At 34.8% G+C, this 19,417-nt stretch overlaps 1 long non-coding RNA gene across 2 annotated transcripts in view; it reads left to right on the plus strand.

Annotated features, from left to right (window-relative positions):
• LOC148651134 (uncharacterized) overlaps positions 1-19,417 on the plus strand; it is a 200,064-nt gene that overhangs the window by 81,365 nt on the left and 99,282 nt on the right. The window contains exons 3-4 of one of the 2 annotated variants that reach the window (XR_015925669.1): positions 8,714-8,800; positions 19,212-19,279. This is a non-coding gene — a long non-coding RNA (uncharacterized LOC148651134). Of the gene's footprint in view, positions 1-8,713; positions 9,068-19,211; positions 19,280-19,417 lie in introns of those variants that run through there. The other variant, XR_015925668.1, reaches the window with a different exon arrangement.

Raw genomic sequence — 19,417 nt, forward strand, 5'->3', positions numbered from 1 at the left:
ATTCATGATGTCAATGTTGCAATGAAAAAGCTGTTTTTTTTTTCGTTGTTAGCTAAATATACAAAGATTGCCTAGGAGAGATAAGGCACATACAGGAAAACACAAAAAGCCTTGCAGCATTCACTATTATTAAATAGAAGGAGCCGTAATTTGGATTTCACAAGTTCTCCTGTGACCTTGAGCTGCACAGAAAATATGTGCGAGCAAATAAAAAAGATTTTTTAGTTAACAATAGTAGAACCTATACTTACAATAGAAATACATTAAATGCACATTTTATTCAACTCAGTTGCAATGCCAAATATATTTAACTATTTTATAAACCGGAACAATATGTGAAGGCTATGATAGCTGCCAATTACAATAACCAAGGATAAAATCTAAGACAAGAACAGGATGCAATTTTATTGCATTAGCTTTTATTAAAGTACTGCCTATATATAGAATTGGTAACATTTTAGTTGAGTTAAGTTCAAAGGCAACACTTCATAACTTAAGTATTAAGATTATATTAACATATGTTCTCTTGAGGTGTTTCTTATTTGGACTTGAATGTTTTCGATTATTTTGAAGTTAGTAGGTATATTCAACAAAGAGCCGGAACACTCTTTGTTCTCCCAGTGAAAAAGTGGGAGAACTGGCTATTATTCCTTATTGTTCCTATGTTACTGTTCCCATGCTATCTTACAATCCCCTTTGTAGGGTTATGATAATTATTTTTAGAGGGAACCCCTTAACGTTTTACCCATGCATAGTTTCTATGTACAAAATGGGATGAGCGAGTGGTTTTTAGCTTAGCAAATGGGAATCGTCACTCTGCTAGTATGTCCATATACAGGCTATACAGTATACTATATTAATATCTATTACCTGCTCTTTCTACAAGACACATGGCATTTATATTAAATTGTAAAATCTTGAAAATATAAGCTGAAGTTACTGAAACAGCATAATCAAGGAATATACAATTGATTAGAAATGAAGTATTTTTGTTGCAGGGCATATGTAAAAGCAGAGAAACTTACTGGTACTCTTCTGTTAAATATATGAAGACAGAAACTTCAAATTTTAAAATATCGATGAACTTTATAGATGTGATCACTTTTAATGTGTATTAAATTAAACTGACTGAGGATAGGTGTCAGCAATCAGCATTGCAGTGTGTTTTGTTAGAATGAATCTTGTTAAATTAGTTCCCAGCAACCATTAGTTGATTATTAACTACCAAAGTTTTAATTTATTGGTAACCTAGGTGAAATCCTATGTGAGTATGAATATGGGAAAAAAAAATTATTATATTAAAGCTTTAGGGAACAATGGCTTGAAAATCTTAAATAATATTAATATGCAGTTTATTATTATGCTAGACTATAAAATGGCCATGTATGTTTTAGAACATAAGATAACAAATCTTATAGATAACTGGGTATATTGTTCCTAAACATACAGCTAACAAGCACATCAACATTATTGAGCACACCTAGGAAAAAAACAAAAAAACCCAGTGTGTGTATATGTTGTTTTTGACGTGTCTATATTTTGATCATGATCCCTTTACTTAGCTGTCAAATCTCGTTGTCAAAGAGCAATTTTTCTGTGATTTGTGTTTGTTTCTTGGCAGCAGTGTCTCTCAATTATTGGTATATAGGTCACAATGACTTATGTCCTTCATGGATCCACTCCATACTGCAATAATTTTCAAAAGGTCAGCAGGGTCAAATACAAAAATACTTTTTAATACTCCTTCATTTTTACTCAGAGAAAACTCCTTCACTCTAAATAAATCTTACATCTCCATTGCCATGTTGTTGATTTTAGTTGCTTGTTCCTAATTTAAAAACTCAATGTCTCTTTTCAAGATAGCAGTATTTTGACAGACATGCACTACCTTACACAAAATTGGTGATAAGTTGCATTGTCCCACCACTTTTGATCACATTACCACCATGTCATAAGGTTGACTGATCTTTTAATAGGAAAAATCAAGGAGATGAGAAATTCCGTCTTTAGAGGTTGTGGTTAAATTGGTTGATTACAGGGTGTAAGAGTCAAAGAAACAAACATATTGCTCAGCTGAAGGGCAGTAATGCATCATGTACCTGCAGTGAGAGAAAATACAGTTACATACATGAGTACATTGTCATAGTGTGACATTAACTAAAATAAATCATAAGTATCCACAGTTTACAATTAGAAATATTTATTACTGACTTGCTTTTTATGAAATTCCAAGAATTTGTATTTGCATAAGGACTTACCTTATTATATCTGTGGAAAGACACTTACAGTACAGATGAATTGAGGGCCTGCTAAAGCTAAATATCTTTCGTTGCTTTCTGTGAAGCTTTAACCTGTGTTCTATTAAACTATAAACTTGAATCAGCTTGTCCCAAAACAGTTTTCATGTTAAGACTTCAGTGTATTTAAAATAATATTATAGACACAAATGTTTTTTTTTCTCTAAGACTACAGATAGCATGACTATTACATTGGGTCAAAAAGAAGATTAATTCACAAAAGCAGTTAGCATGTAAATGTATATTAAACTTAAATATGCTAATTCTGCCTTCCAATTTTTCTAGGACTAACCTAAATCACACCACATACTGTATACATGTGTATACAGTACATGTACATACAGTACATGTACATACAGTACATACAGTACAGTGCCAATACATGTGTTGGTGAACTTCTACCGCTGCACTATCGAGAGCATCCTCACCAACGGGATCACCGTGTGGTATGGCAACACCTCTTCGCGAGAAAGAAAGGCACTGCAGAGAATGGTCAATATGGCCCAGAAGATCATCGGCTGCAGTCTCACCGAGATTAAACAGCTCTATGAGGACCGCTGCCGTGGTAGAATTCTGGCCATCACAGAGGACAGTCACCACCCAGGGCATGAGCTCTTCACCCCACTGCCCTCAGGCAAGAGATATAAGAGCATACGGACACTTACCACTAGATTCTTCAATAGCTTCTATCCACAAGCAGTGAGACTGGCGAACACATTTCATCCCCCTCGGACCACACCTACACCATCACCATCTACCTCATTGTAATTTATTAATTGTACGTCTCCAGTCATTGTTTACACGTCTGTATTGTTTACATTCAAACTGTCTGCATGTTTACTTGCACATTGTCTATTGTTTGTTTGTACATTGTCTTGATGCACTGTTTGCACTTTGTTTTGTTTTTTACACTTGTTTTATAATCGAGAGACTTTCTGTAAGTAAGAATTCCATTGTACCAGTACCGGTTACATATGGCAATAAAGTTCAAGTTCAAGTATAGTAGATTCTTCTTGAGTCTCAGGATTGTATATATATATATTAATAACAACATACAGTATGTGTGGGTGCATATACATATACAGTATACATTCATGAAGCAAACTATTGCTCAAAACATATTTTCTGAAATATTAGTTTTGAATACGTGACTCTGATGAATGTTTATTTACTAGAGCAGCAATTATATTGACTCTGACATACACAATAAATATCTATCTGATCGATCAACATGCAAAAGTTGTATTGCCATTATAATAGGCATAAGGAGGTTGCAGGGTGATATAGCCAGCAGCCATATCACCCTGCAACTCACAACTGGCAACCCACTGAAGCTAAGCAGGTGTGAGCCTGGTCAGTACCTGGATGGGAGACCTCCTGGGAAAAACCAAGGTTGCTGCTGGAAGAGGTGTTAGGGGGGCCAGCAGGGGGCGCCCACCCTGTGGTCTGTGTGGGTCCTAATGCCCCAGTATAGTGACGGGAACACTATACTGTAAACAGGCGCTGTCCTTCGGATGAGACGTAAAACTGAGGTCCTGACTCTCTGTGGTCATTAAAAATCCCAGGGCGCTTCTCGAAAAGAGTAGGGGTGTAACCCCGGCGTCCTGGCCAAATTTCCCATTGGCCTTTACAAATCATGGCCTCCTAATAATCCCCCTCTATGAATTGGCTACATTACTCTGCTTTCCTCCCTTCTGGTGCACATTGGTGGTGGAGGGGAGTCCCCATTACCTGTAAAGCGCTTTGAGAGGAGTGTCCAGAAAAAGCGCTATATAAGTGTAAGCAATTATTATTATTATAAGCACCAAAAACAACTACTCTAATTACTCTAATTTGAGTTTACTCTAATATTCAGTTTTTCTAGTTTGTATCTTTCTATATGTTTTTCATGAATATCTAACCAAAGCTGGATCATCAATCGTAGATTGCCACGTCCAGAAACTAATCTTGTGTTATATGTTGGAATGATACAAAGCTTTTGAATGAAAACATGTTATGTGAAATAAGAGATGTTTGCATTTTCGTGCCTGGGAGTAAAAGGGCCTGGTTAAGAAACCCTAAATAAGGAGTGATTGATCTGTATGAAAGCTGCCACTCTAATGTGTTTATCTCTAGGACATAATTATTGGCACATAAGAAAAGGACCACATATCCTTTCTTCCTCTTTGTTTGTCTCTGTTCCATGGAAGGTGTGTTGTTAAATAATTCAGGATAAGTAAGAATCAGCATATCTTACAGCACTGTTAATGCGCCAAGAAACAGACTGGAGACTGGTTCATTTCAATTAGTCCCTTTGTTGCAAACAATAGAATGACAAACTCATTTCATTGCAAGCCAGACGCATTGTGATTTCAGTTTGTAGCAAGCTTGTTTCTTTTTTCCCCTCGCTGACGTTTCTCTGTCCCCTCCACCTGCCATTTTTGTCCCTCAATTGTTTTTCTAGGATTGTGTTACTTGGGATCAAGTGACTCTTCAACCCTACACAGAAGCTCATATTCTTCTAGGTCACTCTGATCTCCCTAGCTAATTGGATCGGGTGTAAGCCAAGCCAGCAGGGTTGTGACTTTGATGTGACACTTTAGAGCGGTGCCCCTGTAAGTTGCCTGTTTGTGTGTCAAACACCAGCCCGCTTTGCCTGCTGCTCAGGCTTTGGCTAATAAAAATGCTAGTAATCATGTTGTATTACAAGGCTCAAATTCGTCCTGTTCCTTCATTGTGAGGTGGTCATTAATTTTGCAGGTTGCACTTGGAATCCCATTTCACTTTGTGTTATGTGTGTCTTTTGTGTGTGTGAGAATGTTTCAGATGGGTAATTGCCAGCTGTTTCCTTCTTAAATTCTGAACTCAAATATTTGCTTTCTGAAGCTAAAGGGCGATTTGTACTTTTACCTGTAAATGGTATTTTTTCAGGGTCATATACAGTACTGCACGGTATTGTGGGAAAAGTCAATATATGTGTTTTTTTTATTTAAGAGTTTGTCAAATGACATGTGGTTTGCTGACATCCAGAAAGTAATTCTCAATTATTCACATAGAATATTAATCTTCATCTGTAAATGGAACAGAATATTATCTTGCAAAATTCAATGTAATTTAGACTTTATGATAATTTATTTAATTTAAATAGTTTTAGATCCTGTTTTTAAATATTATTTTTAAAAAAACAATACAGAATAAAGTGAATGGAATGAATCTGGAATAGAGAGTAATGTCCATTATCATATTATACTTTTATTTGGAAATAATACTTCTTGTCATAAGCAAATAAAATCAGAAATTGATTAAAGCAAAAGCCTGTGTTTTATGTTGTCCTGTTAGCCTTTTGATTTAATATTTTTTATCAGATGTGGCAGCTGAAGTACATTTACAGTATATGAGTTGATTGTGTGGTAGTTAACAAAGTGTTGAACTGTGGTATACAGTATGTGCTTAATGGAGACAGTGCTGTTTTTTTTTTTTTAAAGAGACAACTCTAAATAAAATACAAAATGAAATTGTCCTTTTGAATTGGTTCTGGGAAGCTCAGAAACAAAACTATGAAGAATGTGGTACTGAAAATGTACCCAAGCAATATAAATATTTCGTACTTCAGTCTCATTGATTTTTGTGGCTCATTGGTAATTTGAGTAGGAGGTTTGCAGGCACATCTCTGGGCACAACTGAAGTTACTGAGCTCCATGGAGACATCTGAGTACAGGTCTTCACTACCACTTTATTTTTCAGAAGTAAACTATTGACTGTCTTTTCTTTCTTGAGAGAGGCAAAGAGAAATGGAGAGAAAAGTGAGCTTTAATAAGGTGTTCTAAATTATCAGGAGCAATAAGTACATTGAGAGGATCACTGCATCCTAAACTCCATACTTTTTAAACATAGGAGTGTTTAAGACAATACAAAGTTAAAACTAAGCTAATACTGTTAAAACCAGTTAGAAAGTAGCAGCCTTGGAGAAAACTGTTCACCGTACAGAGAAAGTGCACAAAACTTCGTTGAGGTTGGTATGAAGTCCAAGCCTTCAGGCTGCTGATTTCCTGAGTACATCAGCACAGCTGTTTTTTTGGTCAATATTGATGGAAACATTGATTCAGGTAGTCAGCATTTAATGAGGAATGTAAAAAGTATTGAAAAAGAAATCATTTTAAGTGTGTCTATTATTTTTCAGTATAAAATACTGCTTAGCCAACCAGGTACAAAAGTTGGAATTAAGAGATGTGTTGTAAAATGGATATAGATATATACAGTATAAGAGAGTTTATTAGCATTTAAAATGAAACAACATAATGTTAAACAATCTTTGAAACAAAATCCAATTTTTTAAAACGTCTGTTTGTAACATTACAATCATTATACATATTGTTTACAATTATAATTCTAAATTTAGAAAATAATAATATAATCTTTTAAGTTAAAATGTCAACCCTCATCAAAATTATTCTCTGAAAACCCAACATTTAATTAAACAAATGCTCAGTATCTTTGAAGTTACAGTAACTGAACTATATGTAAATGGGTATGTCAGTGAGAAGTCGTGAGGAATTTAAAACTAAATATAATATGTTGGTATTGTTTATTCTCTTGTGTGGGTTCTTGGCAAACAATATATACAGTATATACTGTACAGTACTGTATATATGTGTGTTTAAATGGTAATAATCAAAAGTTCCCCTTTTTTTCTGTAGGGATTCATGTAGGAGGAAACAATGCTCAGTGGTTGTCATAATAATATAAAATGGTTCATCTGAAAATGACAGTCACAACAATTTTCACAAGTCTTGTAAAATATTTTAAAACATTTGAATAAATGAATTAAGCAAGAAGTAAAAGTTTATGACCTTTATGAGGTAGATGTTTACATAATGTAGTCTCAAATGCTTGTGAAAATGAATACAAATACTTTTTAGGCCTTACAATGGTCAGTTGCATATTTGGTTGGACACTATTGCATTATAGTGACATGCCAAAATCTCCATAATTATACATTTTGTGAGCATGTTTATCAGTTTAAATGATCATTCTACACCTCAGGGCAGGTGTTTATCTTATTGCTTTTGGACTAGTTTCAGCAACAGCTTCAACAAGACAGACTTTGTACATTGATACTCCCAAAATGCAGTATTTCAATTCAAGTCTTAATGATAATGAATTTTTTCAATGTCAGTTTAAAATTACATTTTTCATTTCTAAAAAGGAAGACTGGCATGGAGCTGTACTGAAACTGATGCCTAATTATGGTTTAGAAAACAAAAGAAATTAAATTACACAAAGATAATTTGATAAACATTTATTAAAATTACAGTAACAGACTTTGATTAATGCACATTAGAGAACCCTGAGAAAAAACTGAGCAGCCAGAATTGAAAACATACTTTTATTGTAGTTACTGAAGAATGAATACAGGAAGAGACTGGAAATATAATCACTGAAGAGCATTGACTTCTGCTGGCCCTGTGTCACTCTTCCTTAGGGTGTAAGGCTGTAAGAACAGAGTAATTGATTGTTCACACTTTCACTTCACTGAGATGTTCGCTTATAATCTACTGATGTACAATATTCTCAAAACAACACATTTTCCAAATATTCGCCTCTGAACTACTGTAATATTTAAAGATAATTATACATATACAGTATGTACTGTAGATCCACTATACTGTATTTATTTTTAACTTTTTAATGATACATAAGCATTGTCTTCTGAGACGTACTGTAGTAGTGTTTCTCTACTTTTTGAAATAGAGTTTTAGATCTGTTTACTTAGAAAATTAGATTAAATCAGCTTATCGTTTCTTGGTTTTGTATTCATGTCTAGCATTCTGCGGTGAAACATGACTGAAAAAGTATATTCCATGTTGCCATAATGACACAGAACTTTAAACATTTACATACCAGTATTTAAGAAGTATTATCAACATAAGGATAAGGAAGAATTAATCAAAAGATACCCAGCTGCTAAAGAATGTCAAAACAGGTAACTTGAGGCTCTTTTTCCTTGTTAATTTATTGCTTTAGTTTGTTCAGATGATTTAAAGCTTAAATAGTGTTATGGTCTTTTATCTAAGTGGGTGGAATGTGAAATTTCAGATGCATTGATGTCGCTGTGGCTGTGAGTACTCCTGGGAAGATCAAATTTAAAGTTATGGCTAAAGGAAAAGAAGCCATGCTGCTCTTCAGTTTCAAAGTCAATCCTGTCCCATGCTACCCTCCAGTCCATTTACCAGGTCACCGTTAAAAAGGAAGTTTCTAGTATAACATGTCAAAATTAGTCACGTAAAAATGTAAACAGCTCAGAAAACCAGGAACATACAGGCCTCAAGCCATCTGCTTGGTGTGTCTGTCCCGTTTTTACACTGTAGGCACTGCTTTTTGTTCACTCAGCCAGATGATCATTGTCTCAGAGTCAGTCAAGTGTCCCTCTGTTGCAGAGACCTGGGGATGTCAACAGATTGTCATGCCTTGCAGAGGAAAAGCCGAGGTTGGGACTCGGCAGGGAGGAGCCACGACAACAGCTGGTGCATCCCGGGACCCTGCTCCACTCTCACTTTCTGTGTTTCTATCACTACAGATGTGATAAGCATCTCCTACGTTTTGGCATTATTAGCAAAGGCACCCTGGCATAACCTTTCATCACACACTGCAGTCGTTTATAATGAATTTGCCAATTGCAGCTGTAAAAATGCCCTTAGAGACCTATGTGGGCTTAATAAGGTAATATGCATTATGGAAAGCCATAAAAAAACAAACAAAAGAATAAACCCATGTCACAGTATTCTGGCTGAGATAGGTTTCCAGTTTCATTTGATTATATTAAATTACAATGTTTAATCACCTTTTTTTTTCTTCAGAATTGTGAGGACTTCAAGTGTTGAAAGAAAAAAGGAAAGCTATTCAAAGCAATTTTTCTACATATTTCTCATTTGTCCGATTTGTACCCAAAAGAATTCACACTCATTTCGCTCACAATATCAACACTGATGTACAACAAAAACCTACAAAGCCTTTTATGCACGTTAACAAAGGCTTATAATAAATTAAGGCAAAACCAAGTTTGCTGTTCTTTATAATTGCCATAGCAACACAATAAATGTGATTCATTATGGCTCTATTGTTTGTGTATTAAGTGATGTACAGTATAATGTTCAATGACAATGTGAGACTTCTTTTGTCTGCTTTTATTATTCCCCAAACTCTTAGGGGGCATCAAAATTTTTTGAAATTTCTGATATGTAGACACTGTTAATCAGTAAAAAAGTAAATATTATATTATATATATATATAATTATTAATGAAACATGACGTACCTGTTTTGGAATTCAGTACAAATGTTTCTGGCTAACTAAACTTACAAGTCACAGTCTGGTTGCTAGGTGGTGAGTTGGTGTCCCTCTTTCCTTAGCCACCAAATCCATATTTTTTCTGAACTCCAATTAGGTCAGTATTATTTCAAATAGGTGATCACTTGCAATACAGAAGCCATTATTCTTCTAAAATCACACGAAAAATAAGATATAGTTGAAGACTTAAAATGGATGTTTACACACATAAATTATATTTTGATTTAAGGGTAATTTGACATACAGTATAGTATGCAGCCAGGGGTTTAAATAGTCATTAAACAGTTGATGGTGTGTCTTGTTTTAACAGCTTCTTGGAATTCTCATTTTAACAAACTTATCTAACAAGATTGTATCAAAAGTACTAAGCTCTTTTCATGGGGCACTTCAATCTTATCCAGAAGCACAATCAGTTGAGTAACTGTAACTATGGGACTTTTGATTGAGCCTTCTATTTATTAGCTTGAAGCATCTCTAAAAGATCTTTGATTAATTGGGGTTAGTCACCCTGTATAACAAGGTCAGGACTCCCAAGCTTTCACAATTTTCTTCATTTACATCAATTAGAATTAGGGGGAGCCTTGGGCTACTTGTGACTTCTAAAAAGCTCTTGCAATCTGTGTGAATTTCAGGCATTCCTGGTTTAAATATAGGGCCTGTAATGAATTTAATGCAAATTAGACTTCTTCAGTCTGTCGCTGTCATTTTATTTATTTTTTTCATTCTTAGATATCAGAGATATCATATCTCTTACTGAAAAAGTGAACAGGAATCACATTACTACCAGCTCTTGTATTTGTTTCTAAATATACTTTAAAAAATGTTCAATGTAAAAAAAGAGAAGTGATTGGTGGAAGTAATTTTATGGCTTGAATACATTATACTGTATCTTCTTTACATACCGTATATTCAGCAAACTTGAAAAAATGCTGAATAATTATGGATCTAATGTATATCAAAATATTTAGATATTTTAGATATTATTGAAATACAAAAAAATGACAACAAAATATCTATTCAGTTTTCAGGTCTTATCAGAAAAGTTACTATTTTTTTCAATCATATAGCCAAATTTGTAATTCACAAATTTGGAAGTACTGTATGTCATTCATCACAAATATTTATGAAACTCAGATGAAAAAATTAGTAGTTTCACATATTGTAAATAGAAACAACTATAAAGCTTTTCTATTACTTAAGTATTAGTAAGGAGTAATGACTTCCCTCTGTGAATTTCAATTGCGGTTATTAATCAATAAAATATGTAGACTCTTCTGGTATTTCCTTCCCTCCTGTTAAATGTGCCAGAACCAAGTCTCAGCCATCCTCCCAGACATAGGTGATGTGCTTATCGGCTGCACAGAGCAATATCGATTTAATAACATTGCTAACATTACTAAATTCTAGATAATTACAGTGGCCTGTATTATGTTTGAATTTAGTGCTTGTGAATGGTAAGGGATAGTGTCTGAAAAGTAACAAAAGATGCCATAGGGCAGTGGTTTTCAAACTTTTTGGGCCAAGTACCACCCCTGATCAAACCAAACCATCCAAGTTCCACCTGCAAGTCATCTTCTCATAGGAACCCCAGAAATTCTCAATGGCCAACATGAGTGTGCGTGCACGCACAGACTCACATACACATATAATAAATATTATAATAATAAACTTATAGCACCTTTCAAGGTGGCTTCTCAAAGAGCTTTACAGAAAAAAACAGGAACAATAACTATTAAAAATAAACATTAAATAAGCACCATTTCAGTGAGAGGGGTGAGCCTGTTTAGTCGAGCAAAGCAGATATGAATTCATTTTTCGAGCCTTGATACAATTTACATCAGAGTCTAAGAGATTTAAAATCTTCAGGCATTTTCTTGACAGCAAAGGTCTCGCGGTGGATGTTGCAATTTTGGCCATTCATTCTGGATTCATGCATCTACACCGCTGTGTCGGCTTGTCATTGCACTAGCACTGTCTGTACAAACTCTGACGCATTTTGTTCAGTCGATGCCATTCTCTTCGATAAATCCATTCAGAAGCTGAAATATGTGCTCTCCTGTAGTTCCTGTTGCTAGCGGCTTACAGGACAGAAAGTCCTCTTGGGACATAACCTCAAACTCGTATCTAAAGTAAATGAGCAAATTGGCCAAATCGACGACATCTACAGATTCATCTAATTGCAGTGAAAAGCATCTGCTCATCTTAATGCGCTCTATCAGCATACTTTTTATATCATCCGCCATATCAATGGCTGTGTCTTTCAGAGGGGGCAGCAGGTCAAGCTGTTTAGCAGCTTTTCCTCCACACATAAGACATCAGCTCTTTTGCTAACGGTAAATAAGGTTCTTCAAAAATAGTGTGGGGCTTACCTGCTTTAGCAATCCGCAAGCTTGCATTTTTCCCCGTTTCTGTTTCAGGAGTCCATCTCAGAAGTTAAAAGAAGTTTTTATTTCATGGGAGCAAAACACAGAGACGCTTGGTGTATTTTTCTCAAATTAACCTAGAACAGTTCTTAAATATTTTTCTGTTATCTATCACGCTTTCCTGTGCTCACAAGATTGCCAGCGTTCGTAGCACACATTTCTATGCATTCCTGTTCTTACAACATTGGCATTGTTCCAAAATTCCGCACATTCTCCTACAGATGCAGCCATTCAAAATGCGAGGGCGATACCGCATTATGTTCCGGTGCGCTTTACGCAGTCTACCGCGAGTTACCGGTAAATACCGCTAGTTACCGTAAATTCTCCTATAATACCGCAAGCAAAATAATAGTATCTGGAATTTCCGCAAGGTAGAGCTATTAAAGCTCAACCTCTCATGTTTGAGCTGTCGCCATTAAAGTCTTTAACGAAGATATTACTAATAGTATTAATAATGAATGACCTTGGACAAGCTGTAAACTCAAAGTATTGCCCAGGTCCACATTATTTTTTTCATTGACCGTCTTTGTAAAAGTAACACCACAGCATTTCGCAATCAAGCATTTGTTTCCAATCATGCAGTAATTTTTGAGAATTGAATCACCATGCCTTTCACATGCTCATAAAAGAGATTGATTTAGGAACATAAACATATTAACGTATGCAAACTGTACTGTATACAGTATGTATATGTATATTTAATGTCTTAACTGTGCCCGTTTAAGTACTGAATATTTATATGGAATTTTACCACTGAAGGGAAATCTTAGTACCTGAGCATAAAAAGAATAGGAGCATACTGTAACGCGTGTGAAGGCCATAAACGATATTAATTTTGGAACTTAAACATACAGTATATGGCTGGTCTCGGTACTTTACCGTTTACTTTAGAAAACATTCACACCAGTATTCCATTTCTCCCTAAACATTTTAAGCATCGAAGTCTTTAACTAACGTGATACCGGAATCAACAAGCATACTTTTAGAATTTGATTAAAAGGGAATATAATATGGAATCCCGTATCTAAAGAAATTAATAACGATATAATTATATTCATGTTGCAAAAAAACTGCAACGGACATAAAAACTCCCTTGCTTTTAACAGAGCGTTCCATAATTTCCAACTATGAAATTTATTTAAACTGCGACACTTATCATTCAACCAGAGCTCGAAATATCACAAGGGTCCTCTAGAGCACAGCAAAGACTGTATTAAAAGTATACTAGTGACAAACTAGTATACTTTAGATATTTTTTTCTGAACCGGGGAAAATCTGATCATGTTTCTCTATAACAATAATAAAAACATTATTTTACATATCACCTTTATGTGATATCACCTTAAGGACAGCACATACAAGGGTTAATTGCACAATGGACCGCGCAAAGAAATTTAAAATAGTCTTCTTTAGGTTTGAGGGCAGGAGTGTATCGCAGAAGGCATAATCAGCAAATTAGGAAAACAAAGAACAGGACAGGTGAGGCGTTTATCCAGAGAGCGAGTGATCAGAAAATGGAACAGCTGTTATGCCCCGGTTTTACGCTCTCTCTCTGCTGAATGAATAAAAGCATTTTATTAAAAACGCGTTTGCGTTTGTCTGGGTATTTACTTTGTAATCTGTGGTTTACATCTACTGTATTGCTTTGAGATGCCACTTTTAAAGGTGATATGTAAAATCAAGTTTTTTATTATTGATATAGGGAAACATGATCAGATTTTCCCTGGTTCAGAAAAAAGACGATTAAAATCTGTAATCTTTCCACTTGTATGTCATTGGAAAATACAAGAAGTTTCTGCTTTGTGTAAGGATGGTATCAAAAAGTAACCTAAGTGGTGAGAAAGCTATGCTCCTCAAAGCGCTTTACAGGATAAAAACAACAGCAAAAGTGTTAAGCTGGGCAAACGATTTTTTTATAGAAATACAAAATGAGATATAATGATGTGTTCCAGCTAAGACATTAACGAGTACAACCCCCCTCTCTGCGGGAGTGCTGGCTGTGACGAATTAAACCGGTTTCACAGGTATTTTCAAAGTAGAAGGGGACGAGATTTCCAGCGAAAGACACCTCCCCCTCCAAAACCAAGGAAGTTCAGTACTTACTAGTTAAGAAAGCTAGGCTCCTCAATGAAATCGCTTTAACATGCTAATACGTTGGTGTAACAGTCTGGGTGTGGCAAGCTTCTAATGTCAACTCGACTCGATTGGAAGACAATGAACATATTCCAACCCTTAAATGAATTAATAGCAAACATGGTTTGCATAAAAGACATTTTTCCAAAAAGTTTATAATAATACGATCTATAGTTGAAATCTGAGCCTAAATAAAAAGAAAAGGCATTTTCAGAGAGCAATCACGCTGTGTTTATGTAGAAAAAGCGATTAGGTTTATGAGCAATCTAATTACTTATTCGTTTAAAACGCTATATAAAATAAAGTTTATTATTAATTTGCTGGACAGAGCGGTGAACATTATTATGGATAAGACAAAGATAACGATCCTGATCAGTTTAGAAATCTGTGTACGCTGTAAGGTTTTTACTTCTTAAACTTTTAAAATACACGTTTCGAACAGAAAGAAATCATCTTCCTGGTACAGCATGTATAGCAAACCAGCACGTCTTTTTTCTCCAATCAGAGGGGTAAGACGCTCGGTTAAAAGCAAAGGAGATTGTCTGTTATAGTGGACATAAAAACAAAAGTTCGCTGGCATTATATCCTAGAAGACACAGATCGGCGCCAGACCAGGAGAATGCCCGCAGCGTAAAAGAAAATGCCTGATGAACTAGGGATTGGACAGTTTCCAAGTGCTTGTACAATCGATGGAAATGTTCAAATAAATGTGCAAAAGAAACAACATAATCATTTATTTCTTCATCATATTGGCTAGCTAATGTCCTCTCTTTGCTAGTTAATGGCTGTGTTTCTGCGTTGGGTAGCAACGGGTGACTGTTCTCAGGTGGAAGATGTAAACAGCTTAATTTTCGTGTTAAATAATTTTTTTAAATTAAAATTCATTCCATACAGCTATCGCATATTTGGGTACCGTTTCATAAAACTTTCATGCTTAAAATGTTTAGGGAGAAATGGAAGACTGATAATGGAATGGAATGAATGATAAGTGTCGCAGTTTAAATAATTTTCGTAGTTAGAATTTATGGAACGCTCTGTTAAAAGCAAGGGAGTTTTTATGTCCGTTGCAGTAAAAGGAAATGCCTGACAAAGTAGGGCTTGGACAGATTCAAAGTGCATTTTTGCAATTTACTTTGCATTGTCCATTGTGCTGCTGTAATACAGTTTGAAATAAGTCTAAACTGTATCAGCTTTATTTATGGGTTGAAATTTAGAAAAAGTAAAAAAACACACTGCAATTTAGGCAAGAGGAGACACCCAAATTAATAATGTAACATGCCACTGTTTGTGCATGAACAAAGTTATACTGCTATTTCCTTAGATACGCGATTAAAATAAATAAATTTTTTGAATCCCCGGCGGAACACATTCCATAAGATTCAACGCTTTTATATATCGCCTTTAAAGGTGGCTTCTCAAAACGCTTTACAGGAAAAAACAACAATAACAGCAACAACAACAATATTGTATTTCATTGCACTTTGAAAACCAAGTAATAACTTAACTATATGTGCAAACGTTTTATGATATGTCGCTGTTGTGAATGTCTGTGGAGTGTATCTTATTTGCCTGTCTGTCCTGGCTCTCTCGCTCGCCCTCCCCCCCCTCCCTCAGTTCAATTCAATTCAATTCAATTCAATTCAATTCAAGGTGCTTTATTAGCATGACAGATGGGTACAATCGGTGTTGGGTATTTACTTTGCTTTGAGATTCCACTTTTAAAGGTGATATATAAAATCAAGTCTTTAACTTGCTTTAACTCCGCAATGTATTTAAAAAATAAAAAAGATTACAATCTAATCTTTCCACGTTTGATCCCAAGATCCCAAGAAAAAAAAATCTAAACGGGGAGAAAGCTATGCTGAAAGTTTATTAAGATACTTAGAAGACAAAGATATCAATTTATGTTGCATTTGTCTGATTGTGAATCAAAAAACACATATATTTAAACCCGCGTTTGCGGTTTAAATCAAAACGCAAACGCGTTTATACTGTAACGCCTAGGTGACTATTCATTGTTATTAAAATGACTTAAATTCAATCATGTTGTGATATTTAGAAATATAAATTTGTTTGGTGCGAGTGAGGTTTTATTTAATCTCTGACCAAGGGAAACGTTTCATTTTTTCAAAGAAATGTTTGTTAAAAAAAAAGCGCCACCAGCAAGGTCACATGCAGAGTGCTGAAAAAGCACTTCAGAAACATTATCAACAGACAGCGTGTACTATTCTTGTGTTTCGGTACATGAATATAATTATATCGTTATTAATTTCTTTAGATACGCGATTCCATATTATATTCCCTTTTAATCAAATTCTAAAAGTATGCTTGTTGACTCCTGTATCTCGTTAGTTAAAGACTTCGATGCTTAAAATGTTTAGGGAGAAATGGAATACTGGTGTGTAAGTACCAAGACCAGCTGTATACTGTATGTTTATGTTCCAAAATTAATATCGTTTATGGCCTTCACAAGCGTTACAGTATGCTTCTATTCTTTTTATGCTCAGCTACTAAGATTTCCCTTCAGTGGTAAAATTCCATATAAATATTCAATACTACAACGGGCACAGTAAAGACGTTTACTGTAAATCTTTCTACGACAGACCAACGGACCACGAGTGCCCCTGTCGGTCAACCAATCACATACCGCGGTACCGCGCGTCATCGTGCGTCACAATGCGCGACACCGTAGCCAATTACCTCCGGTACGTGTCTGTACCGCGCACTTTGAATGGCTGCATCTGTACCTCTCTAATTGCTGGAGATAATGTTTTTTAAATAGAATTGGGCACTTATGTCTTAGCACGCATTCCTGTACAAAGGTGTAGAATTATATAGTAGCTCTTGTGTCCACTCAAGTATTAGCGCGCCTTGTATCATTGTACGTAGGCTGCGTAGTTGACACGTATTCAAATAGAAAATATGAAAACCACTCCCAATTTTTCAGTGCACACAACAAAGTTCCAGGGTCATATGGCGTACCACCTGGTGGCGCTACACATACCACTCGTGGTACGTGTACCATAGTTTGAGAACCACTGCCATAGGGGTATAGTTTTATAGTGTATAAGGTTGATGTATAATGAGACTTTTGTTTTTCCTTGGCCTCCAAGACAGGAGGTTGAATTTTCTTAAGCTGTTAAAAGGATTTGGCACTGGGCTTGTTAGAGAAAGTGACTTCGACCCATTGAAACCTTGAAAATGTTTGAATTCTGCTGTGGTTGGTGCAGCTGGAATTGTCACTGTCTGGGGAGTGTGTCTGTGCAGCTCTGAATTAGGAGGTGGCCACAAGTGGCCAAGATCGAATCCCATTGTTGGCAGAGGTAAACATGTCATACTGAGACAATGCAAATTATCACAGTTCACTTCAGTAAATAAGGTTTAACTCAAGAATGTAAATATTTTAAGAACTGATGAATTACTATCATCTACAGAGACAAATCCTAGGCTAGACTTTGATTTAAAGAGTGCATTAAATCGAAGACACTATTACTGTAGTATTTATAACAGTAGCTTCCCATGTTGTAAATAGAGAAAACATTTAATCAAAAGTATGCATTGTGGAGTAAATGTAATTCGCTCATACTGTAACTGTAGTATTTCCTATCATGTTAGTTGCATATCATTAGAATGAGGAACAGGACACAGAGTGATTCTGAGCTCAAAAGTCCCCAGGCTGAATAAACATGGACTCTTTGAAAAATGCCACATATTCATGATTCACTAATCCACTTGATTTAAAAATATATTTTGTATTAAACAAATTATATAAAATTAAACTTTGATAAATTGTCAATTGTTATGTTTCATACTCCATTATTTTAGCTTTGATTATTTGGCTGGTATGTACTGTACATTACTTTTAAACCGAATTAGGTAAGATAATGTGGGGAAAATCCAAGTATGAAGCTGCACACAGTTAAATTTATATTTCATAATTTCTTTAAATCTTAATCACAGTAGATCCAATATTTTATTCATTTGTCAAATCAAACTGTTAAAAAATACTAGTCAACATTATTATCAAAAAAGTATTCAACAATGACAAGTAAAAAAAGAGCTATTAAAGCTATTATTTATTTGTATTTGAATTTATTGTTTCTGAAAGGAAAAAAACTATCTATTGTCAATAGATATCAATTTAGAAGCATTTTGTCAAATTATGATCACATTGAATTCTTAAAATAAATACATAATATGTTCTTCAAATAAATGCATAAAGTAGAAATAAGAGATAGGTCACTAGGATTTCAAAGGGGATAGTTTTACATACTTGCTCTTTTTATTAATACATTTATAGTACTTCGCTTTTTCAATCATTGCAAGTAAATTACAGCTTAATGATTCATTACATGTGTTAACAGAATGAATAAATGAGAACAATTTAGATTTTAGGGGCTCTCAATAGATTTTGCTTAGCTCTTTCGTAACAGTAAGTGATAATCGACCTCTGTCAGTCTCTCAGCAAATATAGGTATTTCTTTCAAGAAGTCACTTAATTTTGTGAATTTTATTAGTTGGTTGCCATTTGTATTGGATGTCCATCTCATTAGCATCGATTCAGGATTATACAGTTTGAGGACAATAACAGATATCTTTGATTCTGATAACTTTCTAGTTGTCAAATTTGTGATACAGTATTTCATTTGTTCTTTCTTCTTTAGAATATTTTAATTTCATTTTTATATGTTTACTTGGACAATTCAAAAAAGGGTTTGAATGATTTTTCATGCCTTCAGACAGAGGGCAGCCTTGTGTCAGGCAGATATGACAAATGTGTCTTTTTATTATAATGTGTAAAGCAGATGTTATTTTAATGACCCATTACAATGACATGAAGAAATTAAAGTTTATTTGTACTTAAAAAAAACTTAAGAGATTTTAAAACTACAGGTCCATTTTTTAATCATTCTGTAGTATTACTGTATCTAAAAAAATACTTAAGTTACAGTAAAATCTTCTAGATTTAAAACTGCACAAAATATTATTTGCTTTTTAAACTCATCCTGTAATCATTTCTGGTTTATTTATAGATCCAGCTAAGGGGAAACTTCAGATATGAGGGGGTAATTGTATCATAGACCCTTTTGATACAGCTCAGGTAGGTGTGCTTTTGTTGAAAAAGAAGTCTCTGGCTTTTAGCTGTTTTAACACAAACAAATATGAATCAATGCATAATATTGTCCAGAAAATCCATTTTCAATACCCAAGATAGCTTGTAAATTGTATAACCAAGTTT

This window comes from Lepisosteus platostomus, chromosome 12 (assembly GCF_059453375.1).
Source record: "Lepisosteus platostomus isolate fLepPlt1 chromosome 12, fLepPlt1.hap1, whole genome shotgun sequence".
Classification (NCBI taxonomy): Eukaryota; Metazoa; Chordata; class Actinopteri; order Semionotiformes; family Lepisosteidae; genus Lepisosteus; species Lepisosteus platostomus.